General features: G+C 44.5%; 1 protein-coding gene across 4 annotated transcripts in view; it reads right to left on the minus strand.

The window, feature by feature from the left end:
- CTCF (CCCTC-binding factor) overlaps positions 1 to 21,824 on the minus strand; it is a 2,058,695-nt gene that overhangs the window by 99,915 nt on the left and 1,936,956 nt on the right. The gene's annotated exons all lie outside the window — the stretch shown is intronic.

The raw sequence follows: 21,824 nt of genomic DNA on the forward strand, positions 1-21,824 counted from the left end.
AAACTGCTTCAATTTCCATACAGAATAGTTGTGTAAATTCTTACCATAACCATAGATGCCCCTCTCTTCACTGCTGTAGTATTCTTAACCTGAGGGATCTCCCACCTGAAGGCAACCTGACGTCAGCCAGTACACAAAAGTCTTACACTACTATAAGAAAGTGGGAAGTCAAACGTAGGCTGCTGTCGGACGTAGGCCATAAAAGCAACACACACGTACCATACTCAAAACTGAATGCTTCAGGAGGAATGCCAGAATAAGGATATAAAAAATCAGTACATCCAAACAAAACAAACTGGGGGGAAAGAGGGAGGAACAGAATACTACAGCAGTGAAGAGAAAGATGTCTATGGTTATGGTAAGATTTTACACAACTATTCTGTGCCCTTCTCTTCACTTGCTACAGTATTCTTAATCTGAGGGAGTGTCTTGGATCTAAAGCTGAAGTACGCGGCCGAGTCGGATCTGTGGCCGGATCCGGAAACCTTCTGGTTGAAGATTAAATAAGATCACCATCATATCTGACATTAGGTAATGCCTTTTAGAAATGCTTTGAATAACTTGGAAGAAGCCAAGGAATAATTTTTACCTCCTGTATGAAGATCGGAAGTGGCTAATTATACTTTAATCATAGAAAAGCTAGCTCCTTCTTTAAAAAGAGCAGCCGAAAATTCAAGTACTGCAGAAACTGGAGCACAGAAAGGGTCAGCATCATTTTTCAATGCCAAAAGTGAGAATCTTTTCCTTTGTTCATTGTCTTTTTGCAAGAATAAAATTATGGTACGTACTGGAGAAGAAATTCTCGGCTGTCTAACCATCACTGGAAGTGAAAAAACCATGGGGTTAGCTTGAGGGCCTGAATATTGGGATGGTTGATTCCTGACTGGTGTGAGAGGAGATCTGGAAATGGTTCTAGTACCCATGGAGGATAAAGAAGGCGAGCCCGCAAGAAAGTGAACCATGCCTGTCAAGGTCAGAGGGGGATAAATGAGGATGACTCAGCTTTTCAGCTGTTTTTCTTTCTGTAGAAATTTAGCAATCAAGGGAAGTGGGGGATAAAACAAAGAAGACCAGCAAGCCAAACATGGATTACAGCATGTCTCAGTGACTCCCCCTAAGGGGGAATAAAAGCAAAATACCTGCTGCACTTCTTGTTGTGGGGGAAGGCAAACAGATTGCAGCAAGGCTGGCCCAAATGACAAAGTTTCTTCCACCACAGACTGGAGAGACCACTTGTGCGGCATCAAAATGGACCTGTTTAATTTGTCCACTAACATGTTAGTTTTCCATGGTTATGTGTGTTGCAACTATAAAGCAGTTTAAGGAGATCGCCCATTCTCACACCCCCATGGCCTCTGTGCAAAGGGGGGTAAAGATCAGGTCCCTCCTTGTTTGTTGATGTACCAAACAGATACTGTTGGTCTGAATCACAACAGTCCCTAGAGGAACACCGTACACCCTCTCGAAATGCCCGCAATGCTAACAAGACTGCTCTCATCTCTAGAACATCGATATGCAGACTGGTTCCTTGGGGTGACCATGTGCCTTGGACTGTCCTTCCAAGGAAATGCCGTCCGCAATTGGGAGGCATCCGTGGCCACTGGGGGTGATGAAACAAAGGCTGGCCTAGATAAAGGTTGTCTGACTGGATCCACCAGCAGATATATCGTTTGCAAACTGGAGTAAGTTTAACTGGAAAGGATAGGGGTTGTTGAACAACCACTAAACAGTTAGAGGCAACTGCAAAACTCTCAAAGTATCTTGGTAAGGGTAGCAATACAATGGCTGCTGCCATGAATCCTAGATCTTGAGGAACTAATCCGGCTGAAGGAGATGGTTGGGACATAAGCTGATGGACCTGAGAGCTCAGCATGGATATGCGATGAATTGGTATTTATGCTATTTGTGGTGGTGTGTTCAGATGTGCATCAGTGAACTCCAGGCTCTGAAATGGTGTCAAGTTTGATTTGGCATAATTTATTGTTAACCCCAGTGACTGGCAAATTTGGAGCAACTAGATCCTGGGCTGTTGATAGAGATGCTTGGAAAGGATGGTGAGGAAATAGCCGCCCAGACATGGAAACACTCAATCATCTGAGTCTCAGGTGAGCAGCCACCACTGCCATTCATGTAGTAAATACCCTGGGGGCTGTAGTGAATCCAAAGTGCAGGGGTCTGAATTGGTAATGACTGGCTATCAGCTGAAAGAGTTGGTGTCTTCTAGATTGCCAGTTTTGATGTGATAGTACACAGTACACATCCTGATGATATATGGAGCATATCTGATCATTCCAGTACAGAAATGGCAGATTGGACTGAACAGTGACCATATGGAACTTCGACTTCTTTACATACCGATTCAATTTGCTCAGTTCCAGAATTGGTCTGAGGTCCCGTCTTTTTGAGCACCAAAAAGAAATGCATCCTACTTGGTCTGGTGAGACCTAGTGGATGTCTCTTGTCTATCAGCTTTTAAATTTCTTGCACTGCTGCTTTCCTCTGACTGGGTGGAACATTGGGAAGCTTTTTCAAACAGAACATTAGAAACATGGAATAAAATAACGTCCAAATATTATTCTTAGCACCCAGGAATCTTCCATTTGCTCAGGTTTCTGAGTGCAAGGAAAATCGTCCCCTGACTGCCTCCACAGCTGGACAGCTGGGCAGCACATCAGGAGCACTGGAAGGGTCTGCCCGGAAATGAATCACAGAAACCCTGATTTTAAGGGCCTCCTCTGCCTCTAGGGTGATATCTCCCACTGGGGCTTTCTCCTCTGCCTCTGGAGGAGTTGTCCCTGCCCAAATCTTGGAGGGGTCCCGGAGATTGCCGGAACTAAATTTTCTTACAACCTCTAATTCTTGCAGAAGGTTTGTTGAGAGGTACAAAAGCGAATCCCTATGGCAGACAGGGTCTTTCCTTCTTGTTCGCTGCGGGTGTTTCTTTAACTGATGGAACAAATAAGGATGTGCTATCAAAGGGCGAGTTAATGAAGGACATCTTTAAAGGTTCTGCAAAGTCACACAGATGCATCCAGGCATGTCTCTATGAAAATGCCTAAGCTGGCACCCATGAGGTGCCTTCAGCTGTGTGAGAGGTCAACCTCATGGAAGCGTTGGAAAGTGATAACACAGTGGCCAGTTAAGAGGATATTCTTTTGAAATCCTCTACAGACAGACCCAGAGAGAATTCAATAACTCCTTGGTCAAATCTCTGCAACCTCGTGAAAAGCGCCAGGCAATTAAGAGATCTCAAGGCAAAAGATGCTGAGGCAAAGACTCACTTTCCAAATCTGTCCAGCACCCTAGACTCCCTGTTTGGTGGGTGGACAGAAGAGGTCTGTTCTGCTAGCTCTTTCTTAGTAGCTGTTGCCGCCACCACCACAGCATCTAATAGGACTCCTTTGCTCTAGTTAGGTCTATCCTTGGGAGAAGCTAAAAATTCATCAGGTCTCTTTGGAAGGGGGGGGGGGGTCATTACCAACTATAGCAAGTAAGAAATACCATGTTTAACGGATAAAAAGGAAAAAATACCAACTATGATATGGAAGACCTACTATAAAAAATGGCAGAAAAGCCTAACACTGTCGTGTATACTAAGAGGAACCTGCATCTGAGTACAGTGGCGGCAAATGAGATCTGAGATATTGAGGATGGAATGAGGCATTACGAATAGGAGGCAGAGCTCGAGACTCGGAGCCAAAGTTTAGAGTATGTGGCTGAGTCAGATCAGAAGATTGGATCCAGACCCATGTGTTGAGGAAGAATGAAAAGGACAACATCAGATCCTTGGATAGGTTGAAATAAGCAGTTTGCATAGAGTGACCACAGTTCATAATATCTCTAACCATCTCAAAGAACTTCACTAGCTCCAGGCGACAGGACCTGCCCTTCACAAAAGCAAAATGACTAGGGTCTAGAAAGTTGCCAATGTCCACATAAAGGGAGTTCTGGTATGATATGATATGCTCCATTGCTTTGTATGCAAGACTGGTGGGTCTATAATTACCTGGGGGACTACAGAGGAGTCACAATGGCTATTCTCCAGTCATTAGACACAAACCCTGTGGACAGGCTGAAAGTGGACAATTAAGCAGAGACTCAGACACAGCATACTTGGCAATGATGAGAGTTGAGCAGTTTCAAGTGCAATAAGTGTAGAACATAAGAATTGGTATACAGTGTCAATACAGTAACTGCCATGAGCAGCAAAAGCATATTGTCTAGTATAACCCAACAGTCACTAGTGCAGCACTGTAGAGTAGCAGCTTTAAATGTCATAATATTAGAGCAATCAGTAATGCAGTCCCAGTGATCAAAAATGCAAGCAACAGCTGAGGTAACAAGTTAATTAGCTGAAAAAATATTAGCAAAAGTGCAATACTACCACTTTACCAGTAATGAAAAATGCAAAAGCAACAATGCACAAAAGTACAGTTTTGTACCTACCATAAATGTAGATGTTCGAGGATCCACATTGCTGCAGTCCTTACTATTGGGTAGTCCGCTGTCCCAGTCGGCCCGAATACCAGAGTATATGGCTGACGTCGGTCAGGGCGCATTAGACTGACGTCAGTACGTCAGGGTACTAATGCGCATGACCGACGTCATATCGTCAGTCTTTTCTTGCCCCAGATGTCAGAAGACCCTAAAAAGACAAGGCCCAAAATACCTGCACCAAAATTATGTACAATATATACAAAAATATATACAAAAATATCAACAGATAACCTCACCTACACAACCACCCCTAAACACAGAGGGGAAGGAGGGAGGGTAAATTGGACTGCAGCAATGTGGATCCTCGAACATCTACATTTATGGTAGGTACAAAACTGTACTATGTTCTTCGTTCCACATTGCTGCAGTCCTTACTATTGGGTAGAATCCCAAAGCAGAGGTAAGGGAGGCTGGCAAATCATAAAGAAGTAGGAGCTGACAACATGCCCTGCAAAACAGCTGTGGCAAAACCAGCCCTAGACTTAGAGTAGATAGGAAGGTGATAATGCTTAGAGAAAGTATGCACTGAACTCCAAGTAGCTGCCTCCAAAATATCTTTAGTTGCCACCCCCCTTAGAAATGCTGTTGAAGTGGCAGTAGCCCTAGTGGAATGAGGCCTAATCCCAGCTGGAATCTCCTTGCCATGATGGGAATAACAAAATGCAATGCAAAACCCAATCCACCTAGAAATAGTTTGTTTTGACACAGGCTTGCCCCGCGAACTCAAAGCAAAAGAAACAAACAACTGCTGAGACTGTCTAAAATCCTTAGTCCTGCTCAAATAATAACGCAATTGCCTGTGTACATCTAAAGTGTGCAAAATCTTTTCCCCTTTATTTTGGGGGTCCGCATAAAAAGTAGGCAAATGAATAGATTGGTTTAAAGCCACACTAGAAACCACCTTAGGCATAAAGGAAGGATTAGTACGTAATGATACCCTATCCTTACGGAAAATCAAAAAGGGCTCTACTGCCATAAGGGCCTGCAACTCAGACACCCTTCTTGCAGAAGTAATAGCCAAAAGAAAAGCAGTCTTCCATGACAAGTATTTCAATTCAGCAGTAGCCGCAGGCTCAAAAGGTTGTAGAGTAAGTTTTTCCAACACAAAATTGAGATCCCAAGCAGGAGTAGGAGCTCTCTGGGGGTCTTATATTCTTTGCCCCTCTAAGAAACTGCTTGAACAAAGGATGCGAAAACAATGGTGGGTCACAATCATAGTGAGCTGAAATTGCTGCAGCATGAATCTTAATGGAAGAGAAGGACAAACCTTTGTCCAATAACTCAGTGAGATATTGAAGAGCCACACTCAAATTAGGCTCAGAAACCTCCAAATTCTTTGCTGTACTCCAAAATAAAAATCTCTTCCATTTTTCTGCGTACACTTTCCTTGTACTAGGTCTTCTAGCTTCCATAATCACATTTAAAACTTGTTGAGGAAGTTGAGACCTGCTGTGTTTCAACACAGAATATGCCAGGCTGTTAGATGGAGAGAGTGAAGCTTGACATTGAGCAGATGACCGTCCTTCTGAGATAACAGATGAGGAATCAAAGGTAAAGGCCATGGAGGCTTCCTTACCAGACTCCTTAGTAGTGGGTACCAGTGTTGCCGAGGCCAATCTGGAGCTATCAAAATCATCCTTGGCTTGTCTTGTCTGACTTTTAGTAGCACCTTTGGAAGAAGAGGCAGAGGTGGAAAGGCATACACATGAAGGTTTTTCCAACTGAAAGACAGAGCATCCACTTTCCAAGCTGTGCGATGAAACCCCTTTGTGCAAAACTTTGGCAGCTGGTGGTTTAGTGGAGAAGCGAACAGATCTATGTCTGGAGTTCCCCATGACACTGTCAATTTCTGAAACACATGAAGATCCAGTTTCCACTCGTGGGGATCCATGATTTGTCTGCTTAACACGTCTGCTAAGGAGTTCTGTGCTCCTGGCAGAAACCTTGCCTGAAGAGTTAGTTGCAAGCTTAGCGCAGTCTCCCATAAAATCATTGCTTGCCTGCATAGAGGATAAGAATGTGTTCCCCCTTGCTTGTTGATGTACCACATGACAGTTGTGTTGTCTGTTAGAATCAACACCTGCCCTGGAAGAAGTAACTCCTTGAAAGCCATTAATGCAAACTGGACTGCTAACATCTCCTTCATGTTGATATGTAGATGCTGTAGTCTGGCAGGCCACTTGTCTTGTATCCACTTTCCATTTAGATGAGCTCCCAAGCAATGTCCGAGGCATCTGTCGTTAAAATCTGACTCGCCTCTGGCGGGTCACAGAGAGTCCCTTGTTTAGGTGACATTCCTGAGCCCACCACAAAAATTCTTTTTGAAGGCAAGGTATTATTTGAATGACAGTGTCCAAATCCTGGCAGTGCTGTGTCCATACATTTTGAGATACCATTGTAGCTTCCTCATATGCAGTTTGGCATTGGGAAGCACCAGAATACAAGATGCCATGAACCCTAATGCTTGAAGGACTGTCCTTGCAGTCAGCACGGACTGATGAGATAGTTGATGGAAGTAAAGTGATAGACTCTTTTGTTTGTCCGGGGTTAAAAGGCCATCTGGGCTGCTGTATTCAGTCTCACACCCAGAAAGCACATGTCTTGAGAGGGTACTAGACTGGACTTTATTTCGTTCACAGAATACCCTAGGCATCTTAGCACTGCTATAACATATTCCAGATGCTGTAGAAGGTCTTCCTTTTCTTGAGCCAGAATCAGGCAGTCGTCCAAGTAAGGATAGATTTGAATTCCTTGTAGCCTGAAGTAAGCTATCACTGGAGCCAGAACCTTTGTGAATACTCTGGGCAGTAGATAAGCCAAAGGGCAATGCAGAGAACTGATAATGAGAATTTCCAGCTCGAAACGCAGATACTTCCTGCAACTTAGCCTTATAGGCACATGAAGGTAAGCTTCCTTGAGATCTAAAGTTACCATCCAGTGATCTTTGCCCAGCAGAGGTAAAAGCTGTTGTAACGTCAACATCTTGAACTTGGGAATGTCCAGATAAGTGTTGAGGAGAGATAAATCCAAAATTGGTCTCCACGTGTTCCCCTTCTTTGGTACTAGGAACAGGCGAGAATAAAATCCTAGGCCCCTTTCTGATACAGGGACTGGCTGAATGGCCCCTATCTGGAGTAACTGAGAAATTTGCTTGTGAGCCTCTTTTCTTTGTGGAGGAGGAACGTCTGGCATGCCTTTGAAAGGGGCAATGTATGGAAATAGAACCTGTAACCGTGGTGAATGATATCCAACACCCATCTGTCTTGAGTAATTAAATCCCAATTTTCTTTGAAAAGAGACAGTCTTCCTCCCAAAGGAGCTGCCAGACGAGAATCTGCTGGCAGCTGAAAAGGCAGGTCATTGGGTCTGTTTACGAAAGGACTGACCCCTGCCCTCACCAGAAGTCTGAGCAGGAGAACTCCCTGTTCTAGGCCTAAAAGAACCTTGAGCCCTGCCCCTACCACGTCTAGACCTACCCCTAGACTGGGAAACATAAGCAGGATATGTCCACCCCTTAGCCGGCCAATTTCTACTAAACTTCGGAGGCTGCACCTGCAAAAAATCTTTAACAGTTTGCATAGACTTAGCTTTGTCCTCCATTTTCTTTAAAACTGCTTCCACAGGCGAACCAAACAACACATCAGACTGTAAAGGAGCATCCAAAATCCTTGTCTTAACATGCTCAGCTAAATTCTGATCCCTCAACCAGGCATGCCTGCGAAGAACAGAACTAGTGGCAGCCACCCTCGAGGAGGCCTGTACAGCATCAAAACCACATTGCAAAGAATGCTTACCCACTTGTTCAGACACATGAACCAAATCCAGCAACTCTTTACACTCAATACCTTCCGCCAAAGCATCCACCTTAGATTTCAATTGTGAAATGAGATAATTTTGATATTTTAGCATGTGAAACTGACAATTCAACGCCCTCATGGCTAGAGTGGAAGAAGTATACACTTTCTTTCCCCACCTATCCAAAGCCCTTGCCTCTTTATCAGTGGGAACAGGATTTTTAACCACAGAGGCCTTAACACCTTTAGGCCCCTGAGAAACAGTTTCTGGGTCCGCCCTAGGACTCTTAAACAAATACTTATGAGCTTCGGGCACCCTATAGTACCTATCAGGTTTAACAGGAGCAGGAGGCAAAGAATCAGGGTTCAGGGAAGCCTCTGCAAAAACATCTTCCACCACATTCAACACAGGAGGTATAGCTAAGGGCCTATGCTGGGGTAAAAACAAGAATTCCCTAAGCCTTTTCCTGGAATCAGAGTAATCCTGGCCTTCCCATTTAAAGTGCTCCCTCATGGCATGCAGAGTCTCTGAAAATGAGAAATCCTCAGGAGGAGAAGCTGTAGGAGTGGAATCATCCACATCAGAATCAGAATAAGGAGGATACTCCTGCAATTCTTCCGCAGAGGACTCAGAAGCCTCTGAACACTGTTCAAAACTATCAAACTCCTGATCCACCCTAGGCCTCTTATCAGGAGGGGGCATAGAACCTCTAATCATAGTAATCAAATCTTCTGCCATTTTAAGCATATGTTTCTTAGGTACCGAACCCGAAATGCTAGGAGAAGCCCCCCCTGAAGCTGAACTTGGCCTACCTCTCAAAGAAGTTTTGGCAACAGCAGGAGAGGCTCTAACTACCTTGGGAAGAGAGGGAAGAACAGTTACCTGAGAAGCCCCCTCAGCCTGGCCTACCTCCTGAGAAGGCACATCCTGTAACAGTAAAGTTTCTGCCTGAGACTCCTTTTGTCCTTGCGCTTCTTGGACGAAGCGGGCGTCGGAGCATCCGACGGCATTTTATAATTGCAACGCTTCCCAAACACTAACCTGGCACAGTCTAACCTCCTCTTAATAGTGCGTTTGTTAAACCTAGCACAAGAGCGGCATCCAACAACGTCGTGCTCAGGCCCTAAACAAGGTATACACAAGGTATGGTAATCCCTATGAGGTATCTGTTTCCCACAAGAAATACAGTTATTCACTTTTTCTGACATCCGGTTAAATACTGAGGGAAGAAAAAAACAAAATGTTCTAGCGGGTACTTAGCCAACTCTGATTCGGTCTGAAACTCCGGCTTCGGAAATATCTCAGAACGCCAACCTGCACTCGCAAAACTGCTTCTGCATCGGACCATGCGGCAAAAAAGACTGGCGATATGACGTTGGTCATGCGCATTAGTACCCTGACGTACTGACGTCAGTCTAATGCGCCCTGACCGACGTCAGCCATATACTCTGGTATTCGGGCCGACTGGGACAGCGGACTACCCAATAGTAAGGACTGCAGCAATGTGGAACGAAGAACATCATGCAATATTACTTTAAAGTACAATACAGTCACCAGAACAACAGAGCTAATTTCAATGGTGCAAACAGATGACATGCAAGTGATACGTTAATACACAGATAATTTAACAGCATATAATCAGACAATAGTAATACATTCAATTGAGCTAGCTAAAGTGCAATCAAGATGAATCAAGTCCACTGAATGCAATTGACTAGCAGAACAAAATGCACAGAGATACTTAGTGCAACCAAATGAATATTTAACATGTTACATTACACAATGTAAGCTTATTTGCGAGCAATTAGATAAGAAAACAAGGAATTTCTCCAAAATATGGTAGGTCAACAAATGCAAATTTGTTCAACAGTACTAAAACGGGGGTTCAGTTAATAAAACAATAAAATACTCAATTCTGGTTTCAGTGGCAAGACTAATAACTATCATCAATGTACTGTATTCAAGAGTAGTAAAGTATAATGGTTAAGGGGTTTACATCACAGACAATGGGCTTTGGTTCTCCCCTTTGAAATGGAAATTGACTAGGCTTAAAATGGCCCACAAGGGCAGCTAGCCTAGTACTGCAGCTGGATGAGACAGCAAAGGCAGTGAAATTTATATGATCTACAACAAGGCTGAAGAGATGTCTCTAACTGCTTTAGGCTAGGCTCTTGCAATGCTTATCTATGAAGATTTAAACTGCTCTTGGTATTTAAGTCTGTACAGTGTTCCAACCCCACAAAAGTCAATCAAAATCTAGTCTACATGCAGTAAAATGCTCATCAAAAACAGGTTCTCTAATCCTTCAGTGGAATCCAAGCTCAGGTAGTTGCTACATTGAAGACTACTCTCACTAAAGACTGGAACACTGCAGACCTGATCCTAGAAAGTCAAAGTCGTCCTTGTGTTTTGAACTGGCAAGAAACCAGATGGGGAAGTGCTCTGAGGTCTTCTCCTGACTGACCGTAAGATTACTGTCAGCAACCCAGCGCTGAAATGGGCAAAACTCTGTATGACTCTGTTCATGCAGAAGTTGTCCAGTCAAAAATTCAATCTACACTGCTTGCAGAAGTTGTCCAGTCAAAAATCCAATCTATACTCCCTGCAGAAGCCAGACAATCAAAAAGAGACTTCTGCTTATTTAATGAAAGCAAAGCTCAGGAAGCTGTCCTATGACAGCCTCTATTCTCACCAAGGGCTGATACAATGCAGACAGTCCTAAGAAGCTAACAAAAGCTTTTTAAAGCAATGAATCAGTAAGAACTGAGATGAAAAGTGCTTTCTGGCTTACTTTTCTCTCCTTCCCCATAGTCTTCTGCTGTTTTCTCAGCACTGCACATTGCATTGCTGTCAATAGCTCAGAAAGTACAGTTATGTACACTTACCATAAATGTAGATGTTCGAGTGTATTCACTGTTGCAGTCATTACATTTGGGTAATCCTGCTGGCAGGTTGCCCTCAGTCGCCTGAGTCCTGCGTTGGCTGCTGTCACCCCTTCCTTGATGTCATGTCGTCAGGGGTATAAAAGATGCGGCTGACGCCATTTTCTTTAGTTCTTCTTGCCTCAGATGTCAGGTGTTTCCTAAAAGGGTAGCCAAAATGTATATACATATAAATACAGGTTTACTATTAAAATGTCGAACTGCACTACGTCGACTGTACTATAGTCGAACACGGAAGTTCGAAAATATTAATGTCGAAGTCAAAAAAACAATCTAGGAATGGTTTTAACATGGGTCGAGGTAGGTGTTCAGTATTATTCAGAACTACAAACATCTCCCCCTACCTTGACCCATGTTAAAACACAGTCCTAGATTGTTTTTTTTTGTCGTCGACATTACTATTTTCAAACTTCCGTGTTCGACTATAGTACAGTCGATGTAGTGCCATTCGACATTTCAATAGTAAACCATAAATACATGCACCAATATAAACTTTACCTTCATCTACAAGCAAATACACCACATAGGTTGTATAAATCAGAGAAGGAAAGATAGGTTCAATCAGAAGAAAAAGGGGGGTGGCGGGTGGGTAACCTGGACTGCAACAGTGAATACACTTGAACATCTACATTTATGGTAAGTGTAAACAACTGTACTATGTTCTTCGTGTTTCACTGTTGCAGTCATTACATTTGGGTAGAGTCCCAAAGCTATGGATGGGAGGCAGGAGCTAAACAGCATTAGGAGCGGTTATGAGGTCCTGCAGAAAGTACAGTTTTGTACCTACCATAAATGTAGATGTCCGATAGATATGCAACTGCAGTCATAACATATGGGTTGTCCTGCCTCAGGCAGCCCTCGGTCGACCGGATTCCAAAGTCTGGGTCCGACGTCGGCTGATGTCGCATTTCTCTCCGACGTCAGAGCGGCTGGAGTACATAAGCATCAGCTGACGCCATTTTCTTCAGTGTTTCTTGCCCCAGATGCCAGGTGCCCTCCAAGGAAGGCTGTAATCAAATTGGAAGACAAAAACAGGATTCCAGACAAATAAGTAAGCAATAAACAGATACACCATAACAGATATCCCCAGCTAAGAGAAACAGGGATAGGAGTGGACCCTAGGCATAGAGGGGTATGGAGGGAGGGAAAATCCGACTGCAGTTGCATATCTATCGGACATCTACATTTATGGTAGGTACAAAACTGTACTATGTCCTTCAAGAATGCAACTGCAGTCATAACATATGGGTAGAATACCATAGCTTAGCTGGGGGAGGAGGAATGCACTAGGAAAAAGATGGTGTGGCAATCAAACCCTGCAGGACTGCCGAAGCAAAGCCTGCTCTGGATCTGGAGTATAGAGGGAGAGTGTAGTGTTTGGAGAATGTATGCACGGAGCTCCATGTAGCAGCTTCTAGAATGTCCTTTGTAGGCACCCCTCTTAAGAATGCTGTAGAGGTGGCTGTAGCTCTGGTGGAATGTGGTCTGACATTGGCTGGAACAGTCTTCCCATGAAAGGAATAACAGAATCTGATGCAATGTCCAATCCATTTTGAAATAGTCTGTTTTGAAATTGCTTTTCCTTGGACTGCAGGGGCGTAAGCTACAAAAAGTTGTTCAGACTTCCTACTGGTCTTGGTTCTGTCCAGGTAGTATCAAAGTTGTCTGTGAATGTCCAAGGTATGTAACAGTCTTTCCCCTTTGTTCTCAGGATTGGGGAAGAAAGCAGGCAAATGAATAGCTTGATTTAAAGAAACCCTAGATACCACCTTTGGCATAAAAGTAGGGTTGGTCCTTAATGAGACCCTGTCTATGAAAGATTATGAACGGTGGTATTGCCATTAGGGCCTGTAGTTCCGAAACCCTTCTTGCTGAGGTAATTGCCAACAGGAAAGCTGTCTTCCATGAGAGAAATTGTAAGTCGACTGAAGCTGCTGGCTCAAATGGAGGTAGAGTCAGTTTTTCTAGGACAAAGTTGAGGTCCCAGGCTGGCACTGGAGCCTTTCTTGGTGGCTTAATGTTCTCGATTCCCCTGAGGAATTGCCTTCACAAAGGATGTGAAAAGACAGGCGGATCAGTGTTATATCTAGCTGAAATAGCTGAAGCATGTATCTTTATGGAAGAATACGAGATTCCATTATGTAGCATATCTGCCAAATATTCCAGGATGAGTGGGATTGTTCAATAATGATGCATCATGTCCCTTGCTGTTATTCCAAATGCTGAATCTCTTCCATTTTGCTAAGTAAACCTTTCTGGTGGATGGTCTTCGAGCCTCTGTTAATATCCGCTGAACTTCCTTGGAGAGAGATAGATTGAGGTTATTCATGGGATCTCCCAGGCTGTTAGCTGCAGTGTCTGAAGGTTTGGATGCACTGTTTTGAAGTTGTGTTGAGTCAAAAGTAGGGGCCATTGGGGAAGGGCCCACTTCTTGGTGTGACATATGCTCCGTAGTAGTGGATACCAGTGTTGTCTTGGCCAGTCTGGAGCTATTAGGATCCCCTTGGGTCTCTCTGCTTTGATCTTTAGTAACACTGAGGTCATCAGTGGCAGAGGTGGGAATGCACAGATTTTTAGGAAGTTCCAGTTGAATGAGAGAGCATCTATTTTCCAAGCTTGCGGATGGTATGTCCTTGAGCAGAATTTTTGTAGATGATGGTTGAGGTGAGAGGCAAATAGGTCTACTTCTGGCCTGCCCCATTTCGAAGTGAGTTGTGTGAAGATCTTCGGATGTAACCTCCACTCGTGTGGATCTGTGAAATTCCTGCTTAGGCTGTCCGCCAGCACATTGTCTTTGCCTGGATTGTAACTGTATGTTTAGGCTCAGTGATTTTTTCCCAAAGATTCATTGCCAGTCTGCAAAGGGGGTAAGAATGGGTGCCCCCTTGCTTGTTTATATACCACATCACAGTGGTGTTGTCTGTCCGTATCAGTAAATGGCCTTGCTGAAGTTGTTGTCGAAAGGCCTCGATGGCATGCATTACTGCCAGCATTTCCTTTTGGTTTATATGCAGATGTGTTTCCTTTGGAGACCATTGTCCTTGTATACATCTGCCTTCCATGTGTGCCCCCCATCCAAGGTCTGAGGCGTCTGTGGTCATGGTCTGTGTTATCTGTGGTTTTTTGAATGACATACCTGTTTGTCTGGCTTACCGAAGCCCACCATAGAAATTCCTTTTGTAGGCATGGAATGAGCGGTATGGTTGTCTCTAAGTTGTTGCTGTGCTGAGACCATAGGCTTTTTAGGTACCATTGAAGCTTTCTCATGTGTAGTCTTGCTAATGGAACCAGGAGAATGCAGGATGCCATGTAACCCAGGGCCTGTAGGAATCTTCTTGCAGTCATCTGGGTGAGTTTTGCCAAACCTTTGAAATAATGAGTTAACTTCTCTTGCTTGTCTTCTGTCAGGTAAGCCATTTGAGAGGCTGTGTCTAGTTTGGCTCCTAAGAAGGTTATTTGCTGGGATGGTTGAAGTCTTGACTTTTGGAAGTTGACTGTGTATCCCAGAGCCTGAAGTAATCGTATGACATAGTTCAAGTTTTTTGTCAACATCAATTTGTCGTCCGCTTGTATGAGGCAGTCGTCCAGGTACGGGTAAATTTGGATCCCCTGGAGCCTGCAATGAGCAATTACTGAAGCCAGGCATTTTGTGAATACTCTGGGCACAGTAGATAAGCCAAATGGCAATGCTGAGAATTGATAATGCTCTGGAACTGTAAGAAATCTGAGGTATCTTCTGCAACTGTCTGATAGGGACATGCAGGTATGCCTCCTTGAGGTCCAGAGTAATCAGCCAAGACCCCTTGCCCAGCATGGGAAGGAGTTGCTGTAGAGTCAGCATTTTGAACTTTGGTACTATGAGAAAGGTGTTTAATGCGGACAAATCCAGTATTGGTCTCCATTGAGTTTCTTTTCTTGGAACAAGGAACAGTCTTGAGTAAAACCCCTGGCCTTGTTCTTGTTGTGGAACTCTTTCTATTGCTTTTATCCGAGCCAGCAGAGAAATTTGCTTGATAGCCTCTGCCCCCTGGTTTTGTGGTAGGTTTGGCATGCCTTGTTTTCTTGGTAAGGTATGAAAATGGAACCTGTAACCTTGGTCTATAATGTCCAAAATCCATTTGTCCTTTGTCAATGTGTGCCAGTTGTCTGAAAACAGAGATAATTTTCCGCCCAAGGGAGCTTCTATTTGTTCCTTGGTAGACGGAAGCAGAGGAAAGTCATTGAGATTGTGGCTGTGGGGCAGGGGAAACCCCTGTGTCACTTCTTTGGTTTGCCTGCCATTGTCATCCCCTGTAAGGACCTCTGTATTGTCCTCTTCCTCGGCCACGTCTGGTTTTACCCCTTTGAAATTTTTCAGGATTAGGGAAGGACCAGTTTTTTGAAGGCCAATTCCTACTGAATCTGGGGGGCTGAACCTGGAGGAAATCTTTAACCGTCTGAACTGATTTTGCTTTTTCCTCGATGGACTTTAACACATCTTTAGCATTAGCACCAAAAAGCTTGTTCTTTTCCAAGGGTGCATCCAGAAGTTTTGCCTTAACATGATCTGGTAGAGGTTGTTCTTTTAACCATGCATGTCTACGAATGACTGCCCCTGTCATAGCTGCCCTACATGAAGCTTCCAGTGCATCATATCCACACTGCAGGAAGTGATTGCTGACTTGCTGAGAGTTATGTACAGCTTCCTGCAAAGACTTCCTGTCTAAAGGATCAGGAGAGGCCAATGTTTTCTGTAAATCTTCTAACAGGAAATCCTGATATTGTAACATATGAAAAAGGCAATTCAAAGCTCTCATAGATAAAGTAGTGGAGGTGTAGACCTTTTTCCCCCATCTCTCTAATGACCTAGCTTCCCTGTTGGAAGGCAAGGGATTTTTAGAGGTGGAAGCTGAAACACCTTTAGGTCCCCGAGAAATAGTTTCCAAATCAACAGTATGGGCCCTGAATAAATGGGAATGTGTTTCTGGGACCCTGTAATACCTGTCTGGCTTGGCTGGAGCAGGAGGAAGAGAATCAGGGGTAACACTGGAGTCAGAATATAAATCATCCAAAACATCAAGCACAGGAGGAACAGCTAAGGGCCTGTGCTGGGGCTTTTTAAGGAAAGTTCGAAGGCGCTTTCTGGAATCAGAATATTCCTGGCCTTGCCACTTGAAATGTTCCCTCATGGTATGCAGAACTTCCCCAAAAGAAATATCCTCAGGAGGGGAGGCCGAGGGGATGGAATCCTCTGCATCAGAGTCCTCATAGGTCTGGAAGAGCTCTTCCTGCCCATCGGAGTGGACAGAGTCCTCAGAATCTTCATCTGAAGGGATAGGGTCAGAGGGTTCAACCCGGGGCCTCTTATCAGGAGGCTGGGATCCTCTCTCAGGATGGGCCTGTGAACCTCTAATCATAGAAATTAAGTCTGCAGCCATAGTCATGATTTGTGTCTCTGGAGTAGGCTGAGGTAAGGCTTTAGCAGTAAGGTGCTTGGTCTTGCTGGCTGCCTTAGCCCGAGTGTAGGCCTTAATAGACATGGCCATAGGAGGCCTGGCAGCTCCACGTGCAGGAGTGACCTTATCTACAGCAATGGTCTCGGGCATTTCCTCAGTTTCAGTATCCGGAGGAAAATCTATAACTGGCGTCGGAGTGGTATCCGGTATCGGAGTCGTCGGTAATGCGGTGTCTTCGGTTCGGAGCGGTGGAATAACCATCTCAGGGGGAACCGGAGCACTCGCGGTAGGTTTTGGCGTGGAGTCGGTGGTAGACGCGGGCCGAGGATGTTGGTCCCGGTCCTTTAGTTTCTTGGGAGTTTGCGATGTCGGAAGTTCCGACGGCATTGTATAAGCAAATTTTTCGCTGAAAAAAATCTTCAGCGAACTCCGCCCGGCGCCTGAGAGTGCGCTTATTGAAGCGAGCACAGGCGACACAGGCCGAGACGTCGTGGTCTGGGCCAAGGCAAGGAAGACAGTAAGAGTGGAAATCCTTATGAGGTATTTGTTTACCACAAGAAAGACAATTGTTAACTTTTTCAGTAATTTCTGACATCGGCTGAGGCAAGAAAAGGTCCCCAACGGGGTACTTAGCTTTTTTGATGACTTTGGAATCGAAGAATACAGGAGCTGACCGACCGGCACTTGCGAACCGCTTCTGCTTCGGGCACCGCGTGGCAAGAAAGACTGAAGAAAATGGCGTCGGCTGATGCTTATGTACTCCAGCCGCTCTGACGTCGGAGAGAAATGCGACATCAGCCGACGTCGGACCCAGACTTTGGAATCCGGCCGACCGAGGGCTGCCTGAGGCAGGACAACCCATATGTTATGACTGCAGTTGCATTCTTGAAGGACATCTGCAGTGGCAAAGCCTGCCCTGGATTTAGAATAGAGTGGCAGATGATAGTGCTTGGTAAAGGTGTGCACTGAACTCCAAGTAGCGGCCTCTAAAATGTCCTTGGTTGGTTCTCCCCTGAGAAAGGCTGCTGAAGTGGCTGCAGCTCTGGTTGAATCTGACCTAATGCCCTTAGGCACTGGCTTGCCATGGTGAAAGTAGCAGAAACGAATGCAGTGGGCTATCCACTTTGAAACAGACTGCTTTGAGATAGCCTTTCCGTGTGATGATGCAGCATATGCCACTAGTAACTGTTCTGTCTTTCGGAAAACTTTGGTTTTGTCCAAGTAGAATCTAAGCTTTCTGAGAACGTCCAAAGAATGCAGAATTCTCCCCCCCCCCCCTGTTCTGTGGATTTGGATAAAAAGTTTGCAGATGAATAGTTTGGTTAAGAGCCAAACTGGACACCACCTTAGGCATAAATGTTGGGTTTGTCCTCAGAGAGACCCTGTCTGGATAAAAAATGATAAAAGGTTCCACAGCCATGAGCGCCTGAAGTTCTGAAACTCGTCTTGCAGAAGTTATTGCTAGGAGCAGAGCTGTTTTCCAAGATAAAAACTTTATATCAGCCATTGCAGCTGGCTCAAAAGGTGGCAGGGTGAGTTTTTCCAAGACATAGTTGAGGTCCCATGCAGGCACTGGTGATCTTCTTGGAGGCCTTAAGTTTTTAGCTCCTTTGAGGTACTGTTTTAGTAAGGGATGAGACAAAATTGGTGGCTCTGTACTGTAATGAGCCGATATGGCAGAGGCATGAATTTTAATAGATGAAAAAGATAGACCTTTGTCCAGCATCTCAGTTAAGTATTGCAAAATCTGAGAAATATTTGGGACAGCTGTATCAGTTCCTTGTGCCTGGTTCCAAGCACAAAATCTCTTCCATTTTCCAGCATAAGATTTTCTAGTACTAGGCCTTCTGGCCTCCAGAATGACATCCATCACAGCTTTACTGAGAGGTGTGTTTTGAATGACATTATTCACCATGTTGCTAGATTTAAAGTCCTGAGTTGGCTGTGCAGGATCCGATTGTTTTGCTGGGACAGTAGATGAAGCATCTGAGGCAAGGTCCAAGCTGGGCATTGAGACAAGCTCCTTAGTACTGGATACCAGCACTGGCGGGGCCAGTCTGGGGCAATTAGTATCATTCTTGGCTTCTCCTGTCTGACCTTTAGGAGTACCTTGGGGAGGAGAGGCAGAGGGGGAGATGCGTATACTGATAGTTTTTTCCAACTGAAAGATAGGGTGTCCACTTTCCATGTTTGTCTGTGATAAATCCTTGTACAGAATCTTTTTAGTTGGTAGTTGTGAGGGGAGGCAAATATATCTATGTCCGGGCATCCCCATTTCCTTGGGATCATGCTGAAGACTTGTGGATCCAGGTGCCTCTCGTGGGGATCCATGAGGTTTCTGTTTAGGTAGTCTGCCAGAGTATTTTTCCTTCTTGGCAGGAATTGTGCCTGCAGGTGCACTTGGTAAGTCAATGCTGTGTCCCACAAAGTCATGGCTAGTCTGCAAAGAGGGTAAGAATGAGTGCCCCCCTGCTTGTTTATATACCACATTACCATGGTGTTGTCTGTCGATCAGTAGTTGTCCTGGATGCAGTAGGTTCTGTCAGGGCATTTTGAACTGCTAGCATCTCTTTTAGATTGATATGCAGATGCATTTGGTTTGAGGTGTTCTTGCCCAGCATGGGCAGAAGCTGCTGCAAAGTCAACATCTTGAATTTTGGAATATCCAGGAATGTGTTCAAAATAGATAGGTCCAGTATTGGCCTCCAAGCCTTGTCCTTTCTGGGTACCAAGAACAGTCTTGAGTAAAATCCTTGTCCCTGCTCTTGCTCTGGTACTAGGTGAATGGCCCCAATGTCCATGAGGGATGAGACTTGTTTTTATGCCTCTGCCCATTGATTTTTTGGCAGATCTGGCCAGCCATTTGCTTTTGGCAGGGTACTGAAATGGAACTTGTAGCCTTGTGACACGATATTTAAGACCCACTTGTCCTGGGTTATAATGTGCCAATTTTGTGAAAAAAGTGCTAATTTTCCCTCTAAGGGGGCTGCCAGGAGACAACTGCTTGGTGCAGGCAGGGGGAAGTCATTGGGACTGTTGCCTGAATGGTTGTGATTTGTCTTCTCCAACTTTGGAGGCAGAAGCCCCCCATTGCTTTGAGCGGAATTAACCTTGCACCTGGGATCTGCCTCTAGGGCATCTGGATCTGCCCCTTTGAGGTCTGTCTGACACAAGAAAGGACCAATTCTTTGTTGGCCAGTGTCTGCTAAACCTAGGTGGCTGTACTTGTAAAAAATATTTGACCGTTTGCATAGATTTAGCTTTGTCCTCCATTTTCTTTAACACCTCTTCTGCCTTAACTCCAAACAATGTATCATGCTGTAAAGGTGCATCTAATAATTTAACTTTAACATGATCAGGCAGATTTTGTTCCTTTAACCATGCATGTCTCCTAATTACAGAACCTGTAACTGTGGCCCTGTAGGATGCCTCTAAAGAATCAAAACCACATTGCAAAGTATGCTTTCCAACTTGTTCAGCTGCATGCAATAATTCCTGCATTTCCTTGTTTTCTGCACATTCAGAGTTTAACAACATTTTCTGTTTAACCAAAGCCATGACATGTTGCTGATATTTGAGCATATGAAACTGACAATTTAAGGCCCTTATAGCCAAAGTAGCAGATGTGTAAACCTTTTTTCCCCCATCTACCCAGTGCCCTAGAATCCCTGTCAGCAGGGGTAGGGTTTTATGCAGCGGAAGCCTTAACTCCTTTGGGACCCTGAGAAATAGTTTCTGGGTCTGCAGCAGGGTTTTTAAAACGGAATTTATGTCAGTCAGGAACCCTGTAATATCTGTCAGGCTTAACAGGAGCTGGAGGTAAGGAGTCAGGGGTAAGACTAGACTCCGAAAACACATCATCTACAATGTCTAACACAGGAGGGATGCCTAGTGGCTTGTGTTGAGGTAGTAACAGGAAATCCCAGAGCCTCTTTTTAGATACTGAAAAAACTTGCGTCTCCCAGTGGAAATGCTCCTTCATGATATGTAATAATAATAATAGAAAAATGTACAACTCACTACTAACGCAACGGCTAGTAAACGAAAAAACTGTAATGTAAAAATCAAGCCATAACTCCACAGCTGTAATAAAGTCTCTATTGGAAATAAATCACTTTAAATAAAGTAACATTCAGACTCTTCGGTCCAATTGAATTCAACAAATTCCAGCGGCATAGCCGACTCCACATGGGAGTCGGTAGCGGTCTGCGACTCTAAAGCAGCAGGCGTCAGGGGCTGCGAAAGCACCTCACTAAGAACCGGCGCCTGGAGAGGAGAAGCTTCGTAGTCGGTTTTGGGCCTCGGTTGTCTTTCTTTTTCTTTGCGTTTTTCCGTGAACTCTGGTAGTCGGATGGCTTTCCGACAACATTTTCGGATAATTAAACCTGCGTCCAAAGTAGTTTAATGCAAAATCATACAGATGCTTAATAGTGTGTTGGTTAAATCTAGCACAAAACCGACAACCTGGAACGTTATGGTCAGGGCCTAGGAAAGGAATACAGTACGAATGAAAGTCCTTATGAGGTATTTACTTCCCACAAGAAATACAATTATTAACTTTTTCTGACATAGGTCTGGAGCAAGAAAAAAGTTTCCCCAATGGGATACTTAGCTTTATAGAAGACTTCGGATCTGAAATTCAAACTCGAAAATCTCAGGAGTCGGCCGACCGGCACTTGCAAACTGCTTCTGCTTCGGGCACCACACGGCAGAAAGACTAAAGAAAATGGCATCAGCCGCATCTTTTATACCTCTGACGTCAGGGAAGGGGCAACAGCGGCCGATGCAGGACCCAGGACTTTGGAATTCAGGCCGACTGAGGGCAACCTGCCAGCAGGATTACCCAAATGTAATGACTGCAACAGTGAAACACGAAGAACATCTTAAGAAAACTGAACTCAGTAAACCTCTGGCTATCAAGCCTGTAAAGCTATGTCCTTGAACAAGTAAGCTATTCAAAATCCAACAAAAGTCCCCACAAAAGCAAATAAAAAAAAAAAAACTACTCTAATCCTTCAATGGTACACTGCAGATCTGGGTCTTGGACACCTATGAGGTCCTTTTATTGCTATGAATTAGTAAGACCTCGGATGGAAAAGGACTCGATGGTCTTGTCCTCCTTCCCTCTAATCTCCTGTCTTCCCTGCTTTGAGTG

The sequence above is a fragment of the Protopterus annectens genome, chromosome 8.part0 (assembly GCF_019279795.1).
Source record: "Protopterus annectens isolate FY-2018-M chromosome 8.part0, PAN1.0, whole genome shotgun sequence".
NCBI classification, from domain to species: Eukaryota; Metazoa; Chordata; order Ceratodontiformes; family Protopteridae; genus Protopterus; species Protopterus annectens.